The 20,052-nt window shown below is 39.6% G+C and overlaps 1 long non-coding RNA gene across 1 annotated transcript in view; it reads left to right on the forward strand.

Annotated features, from left to right (window-relative positions):
- LOC139079684 (uncharacterized) overlaps positions 1-20,052 on the forward strand; it is an 87,793-nt gene that overhangs the window by 13,395 nt on the left and 54,346 nt on the right. The window contains exon 3 of the long non-coding RNA XR_011533527.1: positions 3,961-4,112. This is a non-coding gene — a long non-coding RNA (uncharacterized lncRNA). The remainder of the gene's footprint in view (positions 1-3,960; positions 4,113-20,052) is intronic.

Here is a 20,052-nt window from a genome sequence, read left to right on the forward strand (position 1 = left end):
CTAAACAACCAACATATTGGCAAAAATAAAAGAACAGACATTAGTAAAGGTGGCATTGGACAGAGTTTCTTAACCTCAGCACTCTTGAGACTTTGGGTCCTATTTGTTGTAGGGGCTGTCCTGTGCATTGTAGGATGTTTAGCAGCATCCCTGGCCTCTACCCACTAGATGCCGGTGGCACTCACCCCTCTACCCTCTCCACGCTCCCAGTGTATCACAACCAAAAGTGCTTCCAGATATTTTCCAAGAGAGAAAGATCACCCCCTGCCCCATTGAGAACCAAATACATTGATGGTGGAAATGTAAGTGGCATATCCACTTCAATATTATCTAACAAACCTGAACACATGCATATTCTATGACCCAGAACCTGGGTAGATATTTAAATCCAGGGCAGGTATAAGAATGTACATAGAAGCACTATTTCTAATAGCACCAAACCAGAAACAGTCTATGTTCATCAATAAGAGAATGGAAAAACATATATTCAAAAAATGGAATGCTATATAGTCATGACACATGCATGGATCTCGCAAACATAATATTTAGCAAAAGAAGCCAGATTCAAAAAGAGCATATCAGTTCAGAAACAGGCAAAACAATTTACAGTATTGTAAGTCAGGATAGTGGTTATTCTTGACAGGAAGAAGGTAATGACTAGACGGAGCACAAAGAGGATCCTTCGGTAATAATATCCAGCTTCTGGAACCAGTTTAGGATTATCTGTGTGAATTCACTTTCTAAAAATTCACTGGACCTCACATTTATAATTTGTGTTTTTGTCTGCATTTTTGCTATGATTAAATTAAAATGTTAACTAAAGAGGGGAATAAAGATGCAAGAATTAGAAGAACTCTAGGCAGGCCTGTTTTATCTGCTTACATTTTTGTTTCAAGGCTAGGCTCAAGCTGGGTTTTCCTCTTCTGCCTGACTTGCCCTCAAAGTGTTCTGCCCAAAGACTTCAACTGTTTCTGTACTTAGAGATCGCTGTATTACTGAAATTTTCTGTATACCTGAGAGTTGAAAAGCATAGGCCAGGACATCCGGCAGGTGGTAGAAAAGGAAGCTGAAGATGCATTGTTATCTAAATGTCGCTTACATCTGTGTGACCTCCTCCTCTTATTGACTGGAAATAAGTATCTCTGAGAATACCTTGCAGCCTGTGGCTGGATGGTGGGGGTAGGAGGGCAGTGGGAAGTTATAAGTCATGTCAAGCAGAGGAGGGTAAACACTTACTATTCTTTCTGCCTGGTATTCATTTCCCCTTCCTCTGGGTCAATATTCCAAATTTACTTTGGGAAACCAGCCTTCCTCTTCTCTTAGTCCATGTGGCACACAGCTGAGGTGGTCTCACATCTGATGGTCTCATGGCCAGGCCTAATTAGAAAAAATGGTGGGAATGAGACTATTTAGTGGGCATTTTGTTGATCTGAACTAAACTGGGATTTTGTTAGCCAGAAGATAGTGGGGACAAATTTTGGGATGGCAACTAATGGTGTCTTTGGGTCAGTGTCTGCCATATGAATAAAATGATGCTTGTTTTAAAAGATACACATATACGCCTAGAAAAAAATACTGGAAATATATGGCAAAATATTGAGTAGCTATATTTGAATGGAAACACAAAGGTGATTTTCCACTTTTCTCTGAATTTACACTATTGGAATTAAATATACAGTCTTGTGTCACTTAACGACAGGGATATGTTCTGAGAAATGTGTCGTCAGACGACTTTGACATTGTGCAAACATCATATAGTTCATTTACACAAATCTAGATGATATATGGTACTAATTTTATGGGACTTCCATTGTACAAGCTGTCCATCGTTGACTGAAACATCGTTATGTGGTGCATGACTGTAAATACATATAGATGAAAAAACCATTTTAGAAAAAGAAATTAAAGCAAAACACAGCTATACATGAGGCTGTAAGTAACTTATTTGCCATTATTCTTCTCTGTCCAGCAGGGAGAATTGGTACCTATCAATTACTTAAAATATTTGTTGAACTGTAAAAATAATGCCAGCCAGTGCACACTGGCAAGAATATAACAGAAAATGAGCCCATTTGTAAAAAGCCATTGACATTCAAGGCTGAGTCACAGATGGCTGATTATGTTAGTCTTCCAGATTAGCTCATGTTTTAGCAACCAAATACTGAAGGTTAAGAAAACTCTCTCAGAGTTATGATTAGGTGTAACAGTATATGCCAATAACATTATCATTTGTTTGGCCTTATCAAAATGAATTCTTTAAGCCTTGCTCGGTGAGATGGCTTACTCAGATACTCCTGTTCCCATTTGAAAATGGCACAGACCGCCTAAGAGCTGATATAAAATCACCCCAGTAGATTCATGATATGATCAAGGCTAGCATATCCTCAGCCTGCAGATAAGCTGGGAACAGAGCTTTCTCAAGCACATTCTCCTAAAATATGATAATAAATAGCTTAGTGTGATCTGATTCTATTTCTGGCACTGTTCTAAGCATTTAAGATATATAAACTCATTAAATAACCACATCATCTCGTGGCTTATTATATACCTATTTTATGGCTGAGGAAGATGAAGCACAGAGAAGTTAAGGAATTTTCCCAAGGACACATAGCTAACAGCTGGCAGAATTGGAATTCAAACCTAGATACGATGATTTCTAGGCCAACCCCTCCAAATGACCTCATTGGAAAACAGCATTATTTAACATATGTTTTGAGGCATAAAGATAAGATAGTTCAAAGTGTCTCCTTTTTATATGAACTTGCTCCTCTGATAGAAGAACCTGGCAGGGTTGTTTTCCAAGTAGTTGGGTCTTGTTTACTTTTCTTTTTTAAAAAATTTATATAAATTAACAATCTCTACCCGTTTTTTGGTAGGTGGGAGGAAGATTGTTGCTGAGCTAACATCTGTTGCCAGCTTCCTGTATTTTACGTAGGATGCCACCACAGCATGGCTTGATGAGCGGTGCTAGGTCTGCACCCAGAATGGGAACCTGTGAACCCCAGGCCACCGAAGTGGAATGCATGAACTTAACCACTATGCCACTGGGCTGGCCCTGACAATCTCTGCCTTTTTAACTGAAGTGTTTAGACAATTTACTTTTAATCTAATTATTAATAAAGTTGGGTTCAAACAAAGCAACTTCAGTTCAGTTTTTCAGCTTTGTTGAGGTATAACAGATACACAAAAAATGTACACAATTTGATGAATTTGGACAGATGCATACATCCGTGATGCTATCACCACAATCAAGGTAATACAAATATCGGTCACTTCCAACAATTTCCTTGTGTCCCTTTGATTTATTTTTTTGAGCCCAACTCTTCGAATTTCAGTTTCACTTTGAGCTCAGAGTCTATCCAAATTATTCACTTGCTTGTTAACTGCATACAATGGCACAGGTCATTTCTGTAAATGGATCCCCCAGCAAGGAGACAACTGTGTGCTAAAACTCAGCTTGCTATCCACCCAAGACAAGCATGCACTGGCTGCATTTCTCTTGGGAGGCCTCCTACCACACATTTTCACAAAAGCTCTGTATGCTCTCTCCATGTGCTTATAGTTAATAATAATAATCAGCAATTGAGTGCCTGTGTACTCGTGTAAATCTTCCATCAGTCCTGAAAGGTCTTATATTGCTTTCCATGTTTTCCAATGAAGGAAGTTGAAGCTTAGATACTTTTTCCAAAGCTGCACATCTTTAAATGGAAGATTCTGTCTTCAATCCAGATCAGTGTTATTCAAAAAAAAAAAAAAAAAGCCCATACATACAGGAAAAACAAAAGGAGATATACCTCTTCCTACTGACTGTAGTACTTCTGTTAAATGCAGTACTACAACCTCTCCACATAATCTCCTGTCCATTCAAAATATAAACAACAGCAACATTAGTGACCATCCCATGATGGTCATCCCATCTGATACACCATCTTTAAATGCATTACTCTTTTTATTTTTCAGGGGAGTGATGAGAAGGCTATCAACAGCCTGCTATTTTCTGCACAAACAGAGCTATAGCTAATCCTTTTTAGTCAAACTCCAACCCCAGCAGACACCCTGCTTTGATGCATCAGGAATTTCTTAACATGGACACGAGGAATGGGCTACAAAAGGTAAGGATACCCTCTTAATTCTACGTACATTTATTTTTTAATAGTTAATTTTTATTTTATTTTGAGATAATTTCAGACTTGCAGAAGAGTTACTAAAATAGCATAGATCTCACAGACCCATTACGCAGCTTCCCGTTATGTAAGTATCTTACATTATCAGAAGATATTGCAAAACTAAGACATTAGCCACGGTACAGTACTATTCCCTAAAGTAGAGAGCTTACTGAATTTCCCTTGTTTTTACACTAATGTTCTTTTCTGTTCTAGGATCCAATCTGGAATCCCACATTGCATTTGCTTGTTCTGTCTCCATAGACCTCCCTAATCTTGACAGTTTCTCAATTTTTCTTGTCTTTTATGACCTTAATCCTTTTGAAGTGTAACAGTCAGTTACTCTGTAGAACATCCTTCAATTTGGGTTTTCTTATATTTTCTCTTGATTAGATTGAGGTTTTGCATTATTGGAAGGAGAGAGATGATTTGCCCCTTTTCAGTGTACATGTCTTTCACTTCTTTGCTTAGATTTATTCCTAGGTATTTTATTCTTTTAGATGCTATTATAAATTAAATTTCAAAGAAAATATCTGGCCCTTACCAGGAAAAAGAGGGGACAGAAAATTTTTTCTTTTTAATAAGTCTTCCAAGCCCTGAGTGAGATTTACCTCCAACCGAGATCATGCAGGCAGGATCCGATGAAATTTTCCATTTTGTGAGGCTGTCCTTGCACTCAAAGCAGAGAAATGCACATGGTTTAGACTCTACAAGGCTCTTACTGCATCATTCCAGGGGTTATAATGTCAATATGTATTACTGATTGTGTTAACCTTGATCATTGGCTAAGGTGAGTGATTGATGGCATTCTTCACTGTAAACTTCGTAGTTTCACTTTATAATCATGTATTATTTTGGTAAATTCTTCGACGTTGTGCAAATATCCCATGTCTGTTTAACTTTCTCTGACCCCTTTTAGCATCCTTTGATGGATCCTGCCTGTAGTAATTATTGCTGTGGTGTCCTGATGGTGATTTTCTATTTCTCTCCTTCTTTCTACATATATAAAAGGGAATACCTCTGTAAGGAATTGTGTATGTTTCAATGTCTGTTCATGTGGAACCTGGAAAACTGGCTCTAAGTTTTTTTTCTTTGATGTTCACAGGGAAAAATGACCTTAAAAAGTAGTTTTTAAAACTACTATTTGGCAATGAGAACTAGTTTCAAGGAAAATGTCTGGCCCTTTCCAGGAAAGAGAAGGGACAGAAACATTTTTGTTATTAAGTCTTTCAAACTTTGAGTGAGATTTGCCATTGACCAAGCAGGCAGGATCTGATGAAATTTTCCATCTTGTCAGCTTTCCTTAGATACCTCTACTGATAGCAGAGGAACGCACATGATTTAGACCTTTAAGACCATTACAACATTTCCTCTCCCTTTCCTACCATCTTCTTCTGCTTGAGAACCACATCTTGCTCAGTTATACTAGTGAATTTAAGAATCATTGGTTATAATTGGAGATATTTATTTCAAGGCCCCAAACTCTAAGATTTTTCTAACCTTCTTTTCCCCAAAAGTATCCAGAATGACAAAAGGTGACCTTTTAGATTTGGGGAGAGGGTACAAGATAAGTAAACAAAAATCACTTATATTTCTAAACACTAGAAATGAAAAATCCCAAAAGGAATTTATAAAAACAAGTCCATTTACAATTGCATCCAAAAGAATAAAATACCTAGAAATAAATTTAAACAAGGAAGTGAAAGACTCGTACACTGAAATCTACAAAACCTTGCTGGAAGAAATTTTAAAAGACCAAATAAATGGAAAGATTCTGTGTTCATAGATTGCAAGACTTAATATTGTTAAGATGGTGATGCTGCCCCAAGTGAGCTACATGTTCAGTGCAATCCCAGTTAAAATTAAATGATCTCTTTTTGAAGAAATAGAAAAGCTAATCTTCTAATTCACATGGAATTAGAAAGGGTCCAGAATAGCCAAAACTATACTGAAAAAGAAGAACAAAGCTAGAGAACTCGCACTTTCCAATTTTAAAGCTTACTGTAAAACTACAGTGATCAAAATAGTGTGACAATGGCATAAGGATAAACAAATACACCAATGGAATAGAATATAGAGTCCAGTAATGAACCCAAACAGCTATAGCCAATTGATTTTAGAGAATGGTGCCAAGACCACTCAATGGGGAGAGAATAGTCTTCTTAACAAATGATGCTGGGACAACTTGATATCCACAAAGAAAGAATGAATTTGGATTTCCACCTTACACCATACAAAAAATTAACTCAAAATTTAACAAACAAGGTTAAAAGTGACCAGTTGTCTCCTTCCCCTTCTCATATGAGGCACATTAAAACAAACAAAAAAAAGGTCTGGGTCTAATCTACAATTCAGAACTTTAAGAAACGAGAAATACAGTCATTAAATTAAAACCTCAGTAGACGTATTAAACAGCAGATTAGGCATAATTCAAGAGACAATTATAAGATAGTTCTGAAAATAATGCTAGAGTACAGCACAAAGAAACTAGGAGAGGTAACATAATTTTCTCCTATTGTAAAAACACAACAAAACGAAAGACATAAAAGATTTGAACAACAAAATCAATAAAATTGATTTAATGAACATATAATAATGGATGGCATTTCCAAAATGCTAGGCACTGTTCTACATATTAACAAATGTAATCCTCTCAAAAATGGTATGAGATAGATATTAGTATAAGTCCCAATTCATATATGCTTAAACTGTGGCATAGAAAATTTAATTTATCTGCCCAGTTTTTTTAGCCTCCACTGACACAGCTGGCATGCAGAGTTGGAATTTGAAACCAGGCATTGTGCTTCTGGAATCTGCACTTATAACTGTTTCAGTATTTCACATGCCAACCATATACCCAACAATTAGAGAATACACATTTTTTAACCACATATACACTCTATACATACTAGGTTATAAAGCAATACTCAACTATCTGAAAGAATAGGCATCATACAGCACATGTTCTTTGACTACAACGAACAATTCAGTTAGTAATCAATTAAAAAAGTATTAACTAAAATATCACATGTATTTGGGAATTTAAAAACACTCAAATAAACACAAAATATGTAGTAGAAAGTTTTATCAAAGTAAAACTAAAGCTATTAGTGTAATAAAAACACTAACCTATCAAAACTCTGAGATATGATGAAAATAGTATTTCAAGAGATACGTTAGCCTCAAATAATCATATTAGAAAAGGGAAATGGCTGTAGAGCAATAATGAAGGCGTCTAACAGAAAACTATAAGACTAAAGAAAATAGAATTGAGGCGTTAAATAAATAATAATGATATGAACAAAAAGCAATGAAATTTAAACAAAATTTTTTTTTAAAGTCCACAAAATCAAGAGGAGATTTGTTGAAAATGAGGTCTGGATTCAACCCAGTAAACGGAGAAGGGAAAAGGAGGACTGGCTGGCTGCTTTGGAACAGAGCCAGCAGAAGCTGCTGCATTGCGACTGCCCTGCAGTTACAGTCTGTCAGGACAAAGAACCTATGACTGTTTCCCAAGGAACAGGTGAAGGCCAAGTGAGAAAAAGAACTAAGTGGTGTCTTAGTGGGTCTTGTCCAATAGGTCTGCATGGAGGAACTGGAACTCAGCAAAAGGAAACTGGTGGTGTACCTATGAAGGCCCACAGAATGAGGACAGATCCCAGAGACCTCCTAGAATAGAATTGGAGAAGCCTGGGGTCAAGAAAACTGCAGAGGAGGGGTATTCAATCTCTGAGGAGTGCAGGAAATTACCCTCAAGAGAAACAAACACAAAAACAAAAAGAACTGTTTTACTAAACCTGGAGAGTGAGAAGTCAACCAGGCAGGAGAAATGGTCGATCTCCTTGTCCCTTGTACCCTTTAACCCAGAGGGGAGCAAAACAGAAGCTAGCTAACGGAAGATGCGGTGTATTATTCAGGGTAGGTGAGGTTATGCTGCAGTGGCAAATAACCAAAAGGTCAAATGACTTAACAAAGTTTACTTCTTGTTCTCACCACAGTCTATTACCAGTTGGCATGGGTCTCCGCTCATCATCGTTTGTTCAGGCACACAGGCTGATGGAGGCCCTGTCTTGATACATACTTCCAGAAGACATGGTCATTGTCTAAGCACTGCATTAGACCCCTGTATGATGACTGTCCTTCAGTGGGCCTCAACTGCCCCATCTTTAAAATGGGAATTAATGTTATGGTGCAGGAAAAAGAACAGTACATCAGCATTTCTTAAATTATGTTCCAAGGAGTGTGTGTGTGTGTGTGTGTGTGTGTGTGTGTGTCATATGCACGTGTATGTATATCTCAAATTAGAGAAACTTAATTTAAAAAATATATTTCAGACAGCACACTTTTTCAAAGACCAGAATACAAGTAACTCCTGGTATTTTGTGTTGTCATGACTGTTGTCATCATACTCCTCTAAGACTGTCTGGTTGACCACACAAGATGAGCCCTGGTCAAACAGCATCCTATTTTTATGTTTAGATCTTTAATTCTGAGATGTGGTCATAAACTTCTTGCTTGAAGGCAATCTGACCACTAGAGGGAGGTAACTGCCAGACAGAGCAATTTCTTTACAACATGGACAAGTTCATCTCTCTGGCGCAGACACTAAGGGTTTCAGCAAAATATCTTGTTCTGTCAGGGATTCTGGAGTGAAGGAAACTGATTTTTGCCAAGCTGTCTCACTGATTTTGAGCAAACTGCTCTCAGGCTCTCTGTCTCTGGGTCCCCCTAGGCACACATACCTAAAGGAAACAGGAGAGGCCTTTGTGTTTCTTTTCCTAACCTTTCCCACTGGCTATCTTCGTAAGGTCCTTCAGCTTCCATTTTTAAACCTAACTGTGGAGAAATGGCTCCTTCATGGGCTCAGTGTTGACCTTCTCTTTATCCAGCCAGCTTGTCCTCCAATCCTCATGAGGCAGGTCACTCTCCTCTGAGCAGTAGGGGACTGTAGAGACAAGGCTGTACACTAAAGCTAACACTCAACCCCACTATGGGCAGAGAAACCAATGACCATTAGATGAGCCAGGGACCTTAACAAAAGCAGATGTCTTTATTTAAATAAACAAGTAACTCTTGGGATGTAAATATAAACAGAAACATTCTTCAAAATTAGAGATGACTAATGAGTCAATGAGTCAGTGGAGGGAGGATTCAAGCAGTAGATCTGTCATCAGAAAGTCTGAATCTCAGCTTTCTCACTGATTTTTGATGTTTGGTAGAGTATTTAGTTTCTCTGAGTTTCAGCTTCATCTGTACAAGGAAAGTGATGATACCTCTATTTCAAAGCTGAATACAATAGTGTATGCACAAAGCCAGGTGCATGATAGTACCTAAAAGTTCATCTTAAGAAAAAGAAGAGGGGAAAGAAAAAGCAAATTTTTTGTGTGTACGGTGGAGTAAACAAGAGCCTTGGAACATATTAAACTTGTGTTCAAACCCCAGTTCTGTCACCTACTGGCTATGTGACCTTGGTTGTGTCACTAAACCACTAAATAGATGAGCCTCATTTTCTTATTTGGAAACCTAAGGTATTGATGGCCAATACCTTAAGGCAGATGACAGGGGATGTGATGTTCCCTATTAGACACTTTTCCAAACGCATGCAGATTAAAATTATATTATAACATAAACTCTCCAAGGCAGCCATTACAGTCCCCTTTTTATAGGCCAAGAAACTGAGAGTTGAGTGACTTGTCCAGTGGCAGAGTCTGAAAAGGGACAGTGTCTGGTTTCTGGTCGGATCGCTTCCATGATCTAGTGTCTCATGATGCCTCTAGCTGTAGTATAGACGTGTTCACCCATGATGGCTACCAGAGCTCCAGGCTAAGGCTCTCATTATAGGTGCTGTTGCCACTGCAGAACCTCCCCAAAGCTCCGAGAGCAGACAATTCCTCTGACCATCCCTTTCTCCTCCGGTATGTGCACTGGCCAAACACACCCACTAGATGGTGCCCATATCCCAGCTTTGGTTTACTTTGGTTTCCATCTTCTGTGTGAATTAAAAATTTACCTTCTACATCAGCAGACCTAAATCTCTACATAAACCCCAGCTTGTGCGACTCATATACTTGTAAAGATTTTTTTTTTTTTAAATATTCAGGGTGAACTCTAGAGGCTTAGTTATCTTGCTTAAAAATGCAGACCAGCCCTCTATAAATTCACTAGTGGAGGCCCCTCTACGGCCATGAGCAATCACACTGCTATGTGTGTCTCTGCTCCAGGGTGAGCTGGAAATTATTAGCAGCTTTTTCTCTGAGTGTATAGATCGGTGGGCCTGCGAGAGCCCACCAGCACTTCACGGCTTCTGCTTACTGCTCTGTGAAAGAGGAGAGGTTAGACTCACAGCCGATACCAGGATGAAAGGATATCCCAGGAGATTTGATGACTCCCTTATCCCAAATTCCTCCTCTCTTACTCTGCTACATATATCCATAATACCATCAATGGTTAATGCATTGCACCTCTTTATAATAAAAATAGCAATAAAAACAGCAATAATCCACCTCTGTATAGCCTTGTATAGTTTAAAAAGCATGTCTCTCTCAATTATTTTATTTAACCTACCTGAATTATTAGGGTCAACGTTACTTACTCCATTTTACAGAGGAAAAATTCAGCTCAAGAGAATAAGTGAATTCCTAAGAATCTACAAGCTATTCAACTAAAATGCTACAACTTGAACCTGAGACGTCTGATGATCAGTGTCATATTCATGTCACTGCATAAGATAAAAACCTGTATTACATCCTCAGCAATCAACTTATAATGACAGTTCCTCAAGTACTACTCCCTGTCTTTTTTCCTAATTGTCTCTGAATTTCACCTCCCCCCCAAATTCTGAGTCCCTGGAGGGGGAAAACAACCCCTGCCTTCCATCTTCCATTCTAGTCCTTAGTCCAACAGTCAGTGTTGTGGGAGGCAACAGAGAAGACACTGTCTGTGTTCCATGGACGGAATATCAGAGCTGGAAGGGATCACTGGGATTATCTCACGTAACCAACCCCTTTGTATGTCAGGAAACCAAGCCAGGAAGGAGGAGAAATATTCCTATATGTGAAGCCGTGGGATTACCTCAAATGCCGTACTTTTCATTAAAGCTGGTCTACACCTTGGTAACCCTTAGTTTGGAAACTATGATCATGCCAACCATATTATCCTTTAAAATAGTGTCTAAGTCAAGTTTTCCACTAATGAAGCTTGCCTCCCCCCCAACATACGCGCAATAACCAAGTAAACGTTGTGGTGTGAAATCTCATCAAAGTTGAAATCTTTATGTCATAGCTTTCTTATTTTAAGGTCTAAGGTAAAGTAAGTTCACCGGAAATCTGAGCTGTAATTGGTCTTTTTATTTTTTATTTGTCTCATACCCTCTATTTGTCTCGTAATTACTTCTGATGTTGAACTAATCTTAATGTATCACAGTAGTAGTCTTTTTCATTGCCTCATTCCCCTATGGAGCAGAATATCCTCCAGGACAAGAACTAAATCTTAGAAATCTTTGTAACTCCAGATGCTTAGTATAGTTTTTGGCAAAGAGTAGATGATCAATAATTAATTGCCAGATTGAACTGCATTGCATTGAATTGGACCTGCACATTAAACACCACTTTCCCGGACATGTATCATCAGGATTTTAAAATCCAGCTGGATACAGAAAAGGCATCTATTGAAGGATACTTAAGGTTTAAGATCTTTTGAGACATTTAAGGTTTAACAAGCAGTTTCCTTACTCTATCCTCATGATCCTTACTGTCTCACTAGTCAGATGAAGGCAGATGAATTAAAGATTAAGCTACACAGAAGTGCTAATTTAGTAAATATTTATTGAGCACCTCCCATGTGGAAAAGCAAGTAATCAAGAGTTCTAAAGACTGCAAAGTTCCTATGGGCTACAAGAAGTCAGAATACTACCGGTAGGAGGATGGGTGGAACCACATTTTGAATGGAGAGCTGGATTTGGAGAGGCATAGAGGAATACTTCCAGCATGAATGAGTGTTGCATGGTTTAGGAGTCACAGTGTTCTGACTTTCACATTTGTCACAGTGCTTTGGCTGGGTGGATGTAGAGCTCCATCATTTCAGAGGGAGAAGGGGCTTTATGGTCTTCTAGTTCAACCTTTGATTTTACAGTTGGGGAGACTAAGACCCAGAGAGGGGAGCTGACCTGGCCACCATCCCCCAGCAAGTGAGTGACAGAGCCAGGATCAGAGCCCAGGTTCCTGACTTGAAGCCCAGTGCTCTTTTCACCACATTTCTTGAATAATCCACTGTGCACCTGGTGATGCTTTTCTTTCAGAATCCAGCCACAATTTCGTTTTCTCTGCATGGCAGGCAGCCAAAAACCTTGAACTTCTCCATGTTACCATTTTGCCCTCTGAAGAATGGGATATTAAAGTATTCACTTGGGAGATGGGTCATGGGGTTCCGTCAATAAATGTTTGTGAATTGCTCTGAGCTATTTGGGCCAGAGGGACTCCAGAAATGGGAGACCCCAGTGGTAGTGGTGGTGGTATCTGAGCCTTTTTTGAGGTCTTGCCTTTACTCTGCAGAATTAAAGAGATGGTTTAAGTGATAAACTATTCCTTATGAGCTGTATTTGTGTTGAAAGGACAGCATGAGTTCCCCGAGTGCTTCCTCTCGCACAACCACAGCTATGCACCAATCCTCCTGGGTTCAGAGATGGAACTTTGGTTAAATGCATGGAATTTATTCTTAGTCCTTTTCTTAATTATGACTTTATTTTTATTTCTCTGGTGTTCTCTAGGGGAGGGGTTAGAGAGGAGAGGAAAAGGAAGAAGGAGGCAGGGACATAATGTTATAGATTCAAAGCTTTTTTTTTGTTTCTGAGCTGCTCGCTGTCAGTAAAGTACAGGGATTTAACGGACCTTGCAGAGATGCAAACCTCATTCCAATGACGCCAGAGCTCAGAAGACAAGTAACAAGTACAATGAAAACATAACTTGAAGTGAAGGCAATCATTATTCGACTAATGAATCCCCCAGGCTGATAGGAAAAAACCTGGACCTTTTATTCATCATTTAATTTAATAAACAAAGAGAGTGGATGTTCAGGGTAAGAAGACTATGGAGTCATGCTGAGGATATTTCAGCAAATTGCTATATAACAAGCAACTCCATTGCTATTCCAGGTTAGTCACGCAGCCTTCCCTCCCGTGTCCAATCTGGCATCTCAAAACACTGAAAACCCTACTCGTTCTCATGCTCTGGTCCTTCTTGTTCAAAATCCAGGGTCAGAACATGTCCCCTGAATGTTAATGTTGCGTCCTGTCTTAGTGAGTATCCCTCAATCCTCAGAGCTTCTGTAAAGTACATAACTTGTGTGTAAGCACATTCTGTTACCTTTTCCTTCTCCTCTGTCTCCTCCTCTTCCTTCTCTTTCGGTATCTCCTTTCCCTTCTTCTTCCTCCCTGCCCTTTTTTATTTTCCTTTTTCATCATGATCATCATGCCATATGCTCTAGAACATAGAGGAAGGGAGTCTGCAGAGGAAGACAGTAAAAATAAATTGGACTTTGGAGAGATTATCTTACTTGTGAATCCTGGCCCTGGTTGTCAATGGCTGTGGGAAACTGAGCACATCCTGAAACTGCACAAGACTTAAATTTCTCATCTAAAAATGGAGGAAATGGTCAATTGTCCAAAGGCACCTTGCAAAGATAACCTGAGGGGGTGAATTAAAACACCACTGTGCAATCTGGGATAAAATGAGCACTTGACACATGTGAGTTTCTGCCTCTTCTTTCATGATGGGCTCAGATGATGGAGCCTGGGAGTTCCATCTCACATAAGCATATTTATGGAGTGTATGCATGGCCTTGGGAGAGTTCCCAGAGGACATCTCCCCAGGTACTTCCACAAACTCCCTACTCTCTTTACCTCCTTTCAATCATGGAACAATTAAACCATCTGACCAGTGAGGTGGTTAGCATGATATTTCAGAAGGTAGGTTAAGGAGTAGGAGACAACTGGGATGGAGCCCAGATAGTCCACTGACTAACTCTGTGATGCTGGACAAATGACTCAAATTCTATCTAAGCTCCAGTTTCCACATCCACAAAAATGAGGATAACACCTGCCTCATATACCTTTGTGTTAAGCAGCTAGAGAGTGTGAAGTGCTTCAAATGATATCTGGCACACAGTAAATTTGGTTACTACTATTTTTCCAAGAGTGGCCCTGAGAGGGTAGACACTTAGTGCCAGGACATCGGTGGAGCAAGAGAGTACAGTTAGTTGGTACGGACCATGCTTTCCTCCTGCCTCCTTCATTTATAACTGATGAGTATTGCGTACACAAGGTTGGCCCAGCTCAAGTATTACCTGCTTCATGAAGCCTTCCCAATTCCATCTCCTTCCTCCTACCCACCTCTAGAAGTGGCCACCCTTTCCTCTGAGCTGCTGGGGCACCATGTGTCCTCTTCTGTGTCAGTGAGCACTGTCTAACTGGTACCATAGAAATGGATACTCAGGTTCATTTTTCATGCCAGGACATGAGCTCCTAGAGAGCATAGACCATAGTTTTTACTACTTACTGTAACTCTCGGCCCAAGTTGATTTATTCAGTACACTTGAAACAAAGAGATTGGTGAATGAATGGTCTACCAGTTGCAACTCAAGTGTCTCAGTATGGTAATTTTCTGGACTTGACAGGATTCTTTTGAAGGAAGTGTCATAAGCAATAAGATGTGATGAACCTTGGAAAGTGATTTGGCCTCTTCAAAAGATCCAGTAAGATATTTTAGATAGTGGTTTTGAACTTACTCAGTTCTGCCATTCAGAATCAAGTATGATCATTGATTTGTATTAGCCCCTGTTCAATTCTGAAATGGCAAAGGGATATACTAAAGAAACAAAAAGGGAAGCTTGCTTCTACTCTGAAGTAGTTATTGAAGTTGTCAAAGTAACCCAATGTTGTTGAATGCTGTCAAAGAACCGACTGAAAGGAAAACAACTACATCTCAAATGCCCAGTGACTGAATGGGTAGAGAGGTTTCATTGTGTTGGTCATAAATAGCTTTCACAAAGTTAGAGTGCTTACTTGAACCCTACTTGAACTAGCTGAATGCTGGTGCATTCACTACTCAGAGAAGAATTTCTTAAAGGCTTTGGGTTGCTCCCACTTCTTGTCAAGGAGTGAGCCAATTTTTATGTCTGTTTATTACTTCATAGCCCAGCTGGACCCCAAAAGGATAGCGCTGTTGTGAGCACGGAAAATGCACACAGACACCAAAATGAAGCCAGAGATCTTCTGGAGACTTAGATAAACATTTAGTCTCATAAATAAATACATTGTCAGACCACACAAAGCACTTCCTACCCAGTCTCTTCCTCAGAAGTCACAATCCAAATAGCCTCTTTAATTCGCCCAGGTTCAAACAATCAAGATGTACTTATTGATTACCCACTGGATAACCAATCTCAAGCCCCATGTTCCAAGAGACACAGAAGCAGAAGAAATGGTCCCTTGTTTCTTCTAACAATTTAGAATAGCTGATGTAGAGGCAAAATGCACAAACTTAAATCCACTAGTAGCAAATGCAAGCCAGGATGAATACTAATGCGATATATTGGGAAATGGATTGCAAGGTAAGAGGTCCAAGTCCCGGAGCTGCTACCAACTTGCTAGATGACCACTTACTTATCTGCTCATTTGGTAAACAAATAAGCAAGGACTTACTATGGGTCAGGTACTGTGTTAGCTCCTGAGGATATCTTGAACAAATCATGTAATTTGTTTATTTATTCCCTTATTCAACAAAGAGTTAATGATTATATAATAGGTGAAGCATTGAGCCAGCTGCTGGGGCAGGGGGAAAGATACAGTCTCCAGCCTCTGTGGGTCAGCTCTGTTCATCAGTACAGGGGTGTGCGTTGAGGGGAGAGGGTGTTGGATTCATTGGTCTCAAACGTCCTTTCTGCCAAGAATACGCTAAGCAGTGGATTGGAGGATTTTGTGGTTCATTTGCTAAGTGTCAGGTCAAGAAGGTGAATGGTTATTTGTAAAAACTGGAATGAACCACTGGACTTTGAATTGCAGACTTTTGGATGGGAATCCCCTGAGAGTGTCAGAGCACAGTACTTACATGCCTATGTGTTCCTTTAAGAATGCAAGTCAATCCTGTTCATCCCCTTATACATATACATTTCTTTACAGTTTACAAGGCACTTCCATGTGGACAGTTTTATTTGCTTCACATAACAATCTTATGAAGTCAGGGGTTTTATACCCTCTTTTTAAAGATAAAGAAACTGAGGCCACAAGTGGTTGAATTTACTTACTAACGACTGTGGGGAGTAGAGCTGGGACCAGAGCTCAGGCCTCTGCCTTCTCACTCTGGTGCTTCTGCAATAACAACAGTATTTATTCATACGTATGTGTGTTCTGATGGCCAGTTATGGCCCAGGTGTTTGATGAAGTCCTGGGGACGTCGTGAAGAACCAGGCAGTAATCCCAACGATTTTAGAGTCACTTCTCCTCTAACTCATATTCAAAATTAACAGGAATTCATGCTGCTTTGTAGCCTATAGTGTAGTTTTACATGCAATTTAAAGAATGAGCTACTAGATCACGAGCTCTGTGTGGGCAGGTGCCAGGTAGGATCAACAACACTTGATAAAGCACTTTAGTATTTTTATATCAACTCAATTGATACCGACAGCAATGCATATAACATTATTCCTATTCATTGACAATGAAGTATAGATTCTGAGAGACCCAAAATTACACACATGGTTAGTAGAAGATCTAGAATTTTATCCTAAGTCATTTGTCAACCAGCACTTTATTATGTCCATTCCTTAAACAAAGCTCCGTTCCACTGTGCCATATATAGGGCCTAGGAGAGTGCTTTACCTGCAGTAGCAACTCAATCAGTCATTGTAGGATGAGCAGATTGGAAATGGATTAATTTCATCTGTGAATGGGTTACACATTCAGCCCCTAACATCTGTCATTAAGTATAAGAAATATCTTTCCTCCCAGACAGAGGAACTCTGTGAGAGCTTGAGATATGGGGAAGGAGTGAAAAGAAAAGAAAGCATAAAATATGAAGGAATGATATAGGTGGAGGATATAGGTTTTGGGGTGAGACAGACCTGGGTTTGATCTTAGTATCACCACTTACTTGTGTATACCTTCAGGCAAGTGTTTGAACTCTCAGGTATTATGGGGTGAGTGTATTAAGTGCAATAACGTATGGTAAGCATTTAGCACAGTGCCTTGTCTACACTAAATGCTCAATAAACACTAGTTCTTCATTCTAATATCACAAGCTGAGAGAATCACAGGAGCAAATACAGAGTTGAAGGAAGTATAGCATATATTTTTGGAGAACTTTGATGATGATAAAGTACATGTATAAGGACAGAGAAAGAGATGAAGTTGAAAGAATAATATGGGACCAGATTTTAAAGGGCTGTCAATGCTATTCTAAGGAGTTAGAACCTATCTTGTTGCTACAAGGGGTCTATAGCCAGTCTTTTATAAACATACTGTGGGGATAGCAGGGAAGAGCCTATACGTAGAAAGATGTTGAGAAGCTGCACGAAACTGAAGTAGCGTCACAGAGCTCCTTTCCTCCTGATCTGCCTTCAGTAATGGCTGATGGCAAAAGTGCTTAGTACCCAAATGTACAAACCTGAACCACTCTGAGTTCCTCCCAGACACAAATCTTTATTCACTGTATGGTTGGAAAAGGATATACACATATATTTTATGATGGATTAGCCTTTTTGGACTGTGGCCACACCATAGAGGGTTTTCTAATCTATTTTGAGTTCTAATTGATTACAGCATTTGGAAAAATGTACAGCAAATTGCTCCGTTAATCAAGGTAAATCAAGCTGATGTCATAGATGCTAAATATATGTCTTTGCAGTAATACTATTTACATGGCTGGAACTGAGGCTGCTGTCAGTGTTTCCACTTGACAGCCCTGCCTTCTCAGAAGGAGCTCACGGCTTATCTCTGAAAGCACTCACGGGTTCATCTCTAAGGCTGGGTTCCCAAGTCCTTCTCCCCATATCTAAGGAAGGGGTCTTAGGAGAGGGCGAGACTGCCTCCTTATTTACAGACTCAAAGGCATTGGGAATGAGGCCACACCACAAAGGCTAGAAAGACAGAGAAGGAGACACCCAAGGCAGGTGATTTTATGAAGACAGAGGACTCTGGCACGTCACATCCCTTGGCTGATGAGGGAATTGGGGGACAAGTGGAGAACTTTGCTGGGATACACAAGATCACAGTGTGGAAGCAGACTCAAAGACCACCTAGTCCTTCTGATAAGACAGCTGAAGCATAGAGATGGAAAGGAATTTATCAGAGATCACCCAGCAAGTCAGTTTCAGAGCTAAGACTAAAAATCAGGTGTCCTGACTTCTCATGCAGTGCTCTTTCTAAATGATAGCAAACCTTGTGTGGTTCTTTTCTTATTCTCCTTCTTTCTCATCATCATCCCTAATATTCATCATTATCCCTAATTCTCACTATGTGCCAAGCTGCATAATAAGCACTCAATAATATTACATCCACGTGAGGGTAATATTACTTTTATTCTCATTTTTAAAATAAAGAAATGATGACTGAAAGAAGTGAAGTAATTTGACCAAGGAAACTCTGCTAATGAGTAGCTATAACGGGGATTCAAACTTGAGAATATCTAACTCATATGCTTGCGCATTGAGTCATCATGCTAAACATCATCACTAATTTTACATCATGTCTGCATACGTTTTTTAACTACTCTTTTAACACAGTGCTATGTATTTTATAGGCAGTATTTTTAAATTCCACAGTGATGCTGAGAGACATAGATGATTACTCTCTTGCAAGCTGAAGTGAAGTAATTTGTCAAAGGCCACATAGCTGGGACGTTTCAGAACCAGCCATAGAACCCATGGATATTTCTGTGAGTCTGAGTATGCTAATGAGCATAGGATAATGGAGATAAGAGATAAAAGAACTAAAACTCAGCTCTGTCCTTGAATGGCTGTATCCTGATCATGACCAAGTCATTTTCCTCTCTGGGTTCCAGTTACCACATTTGTACTACAAAGATACAGAAGCTCCTGTCATGGTCTGTGGTTCTAATAGAAAGATCATTAGCAGCAGCAACAAAAACAAGAAGAAGAAATCAGAGCGAGAAAGACATCCAAGAGTATGCATACAGAGCTTCTAAAGCCACTAAAGATGATTGAAAGAGAGGGTTTGGAGTGAAAAAAGGGGATCAAAAAAATTATCCTCAGGTCAGTTTTGGAAGGTCGTCCATGACCTGGGTGGTGCCCCATTAGGGCTAGATCAAAAGCAGAATAGTGATGCAATCAGCTGTTTGTGTACAGATGCTGGCCTCTAAATCCCCACATGGGAACATCTGCTAGGGACAATCACTTGACAAATAAGCAGGCAATTAGGTAGCAGATCCATCTGTGCCAAGAACATGGGACCACCAGCAGTGGGGAGGCTGTAGCAGGGGGAGAGGGCCATGCTCTTATGCTCACGTGAGAGTCATACCATCTAAGGCAGAAGAAGGGAGCTAGGGTCAGAGACAGGATTCAGCAGAGAAGATCATTTGCTGCTTGTTTTGGGGAATGCCTTCATGATTCTCAGTCTTGGCTATAGATTATAATCACCTGCAGATTTTAAATATCCTGATGCCCAGGCTGTATCCCAAAACAATTCAATCAGAGTCTCTTGGAATAGAATGTAGGCAGCAGCATTTTCTAAAGTTATCCAGGTAATTCCAGTAAACAGCTAAGGTTGAAAAACAGTGGTCTGGAAGTTTCCAAATTTAACCACAGGGGTTGGTGACAAAGATAGTGGTCTACATAAAGCTATCATCTTTATTCCACTATGCTTCTCTTTGGAACGACTCCA

The sequence above is a fragment of the Equus przewalskii genome, chromosome 26 (genome assembly GCF_037783145.1).
Source record: "Equus przewalskii isolate Varuska chromosome 26, EquPr2, whole genome shotgun sequence".
In the NCBI taxonomy this organism is placed as follows: domain Eukaryota; kingdom Metazoa; phylum Chordata; class Mammalia; order Perissodactyla; family Equidae; genus Equus; species Equus przewalskii.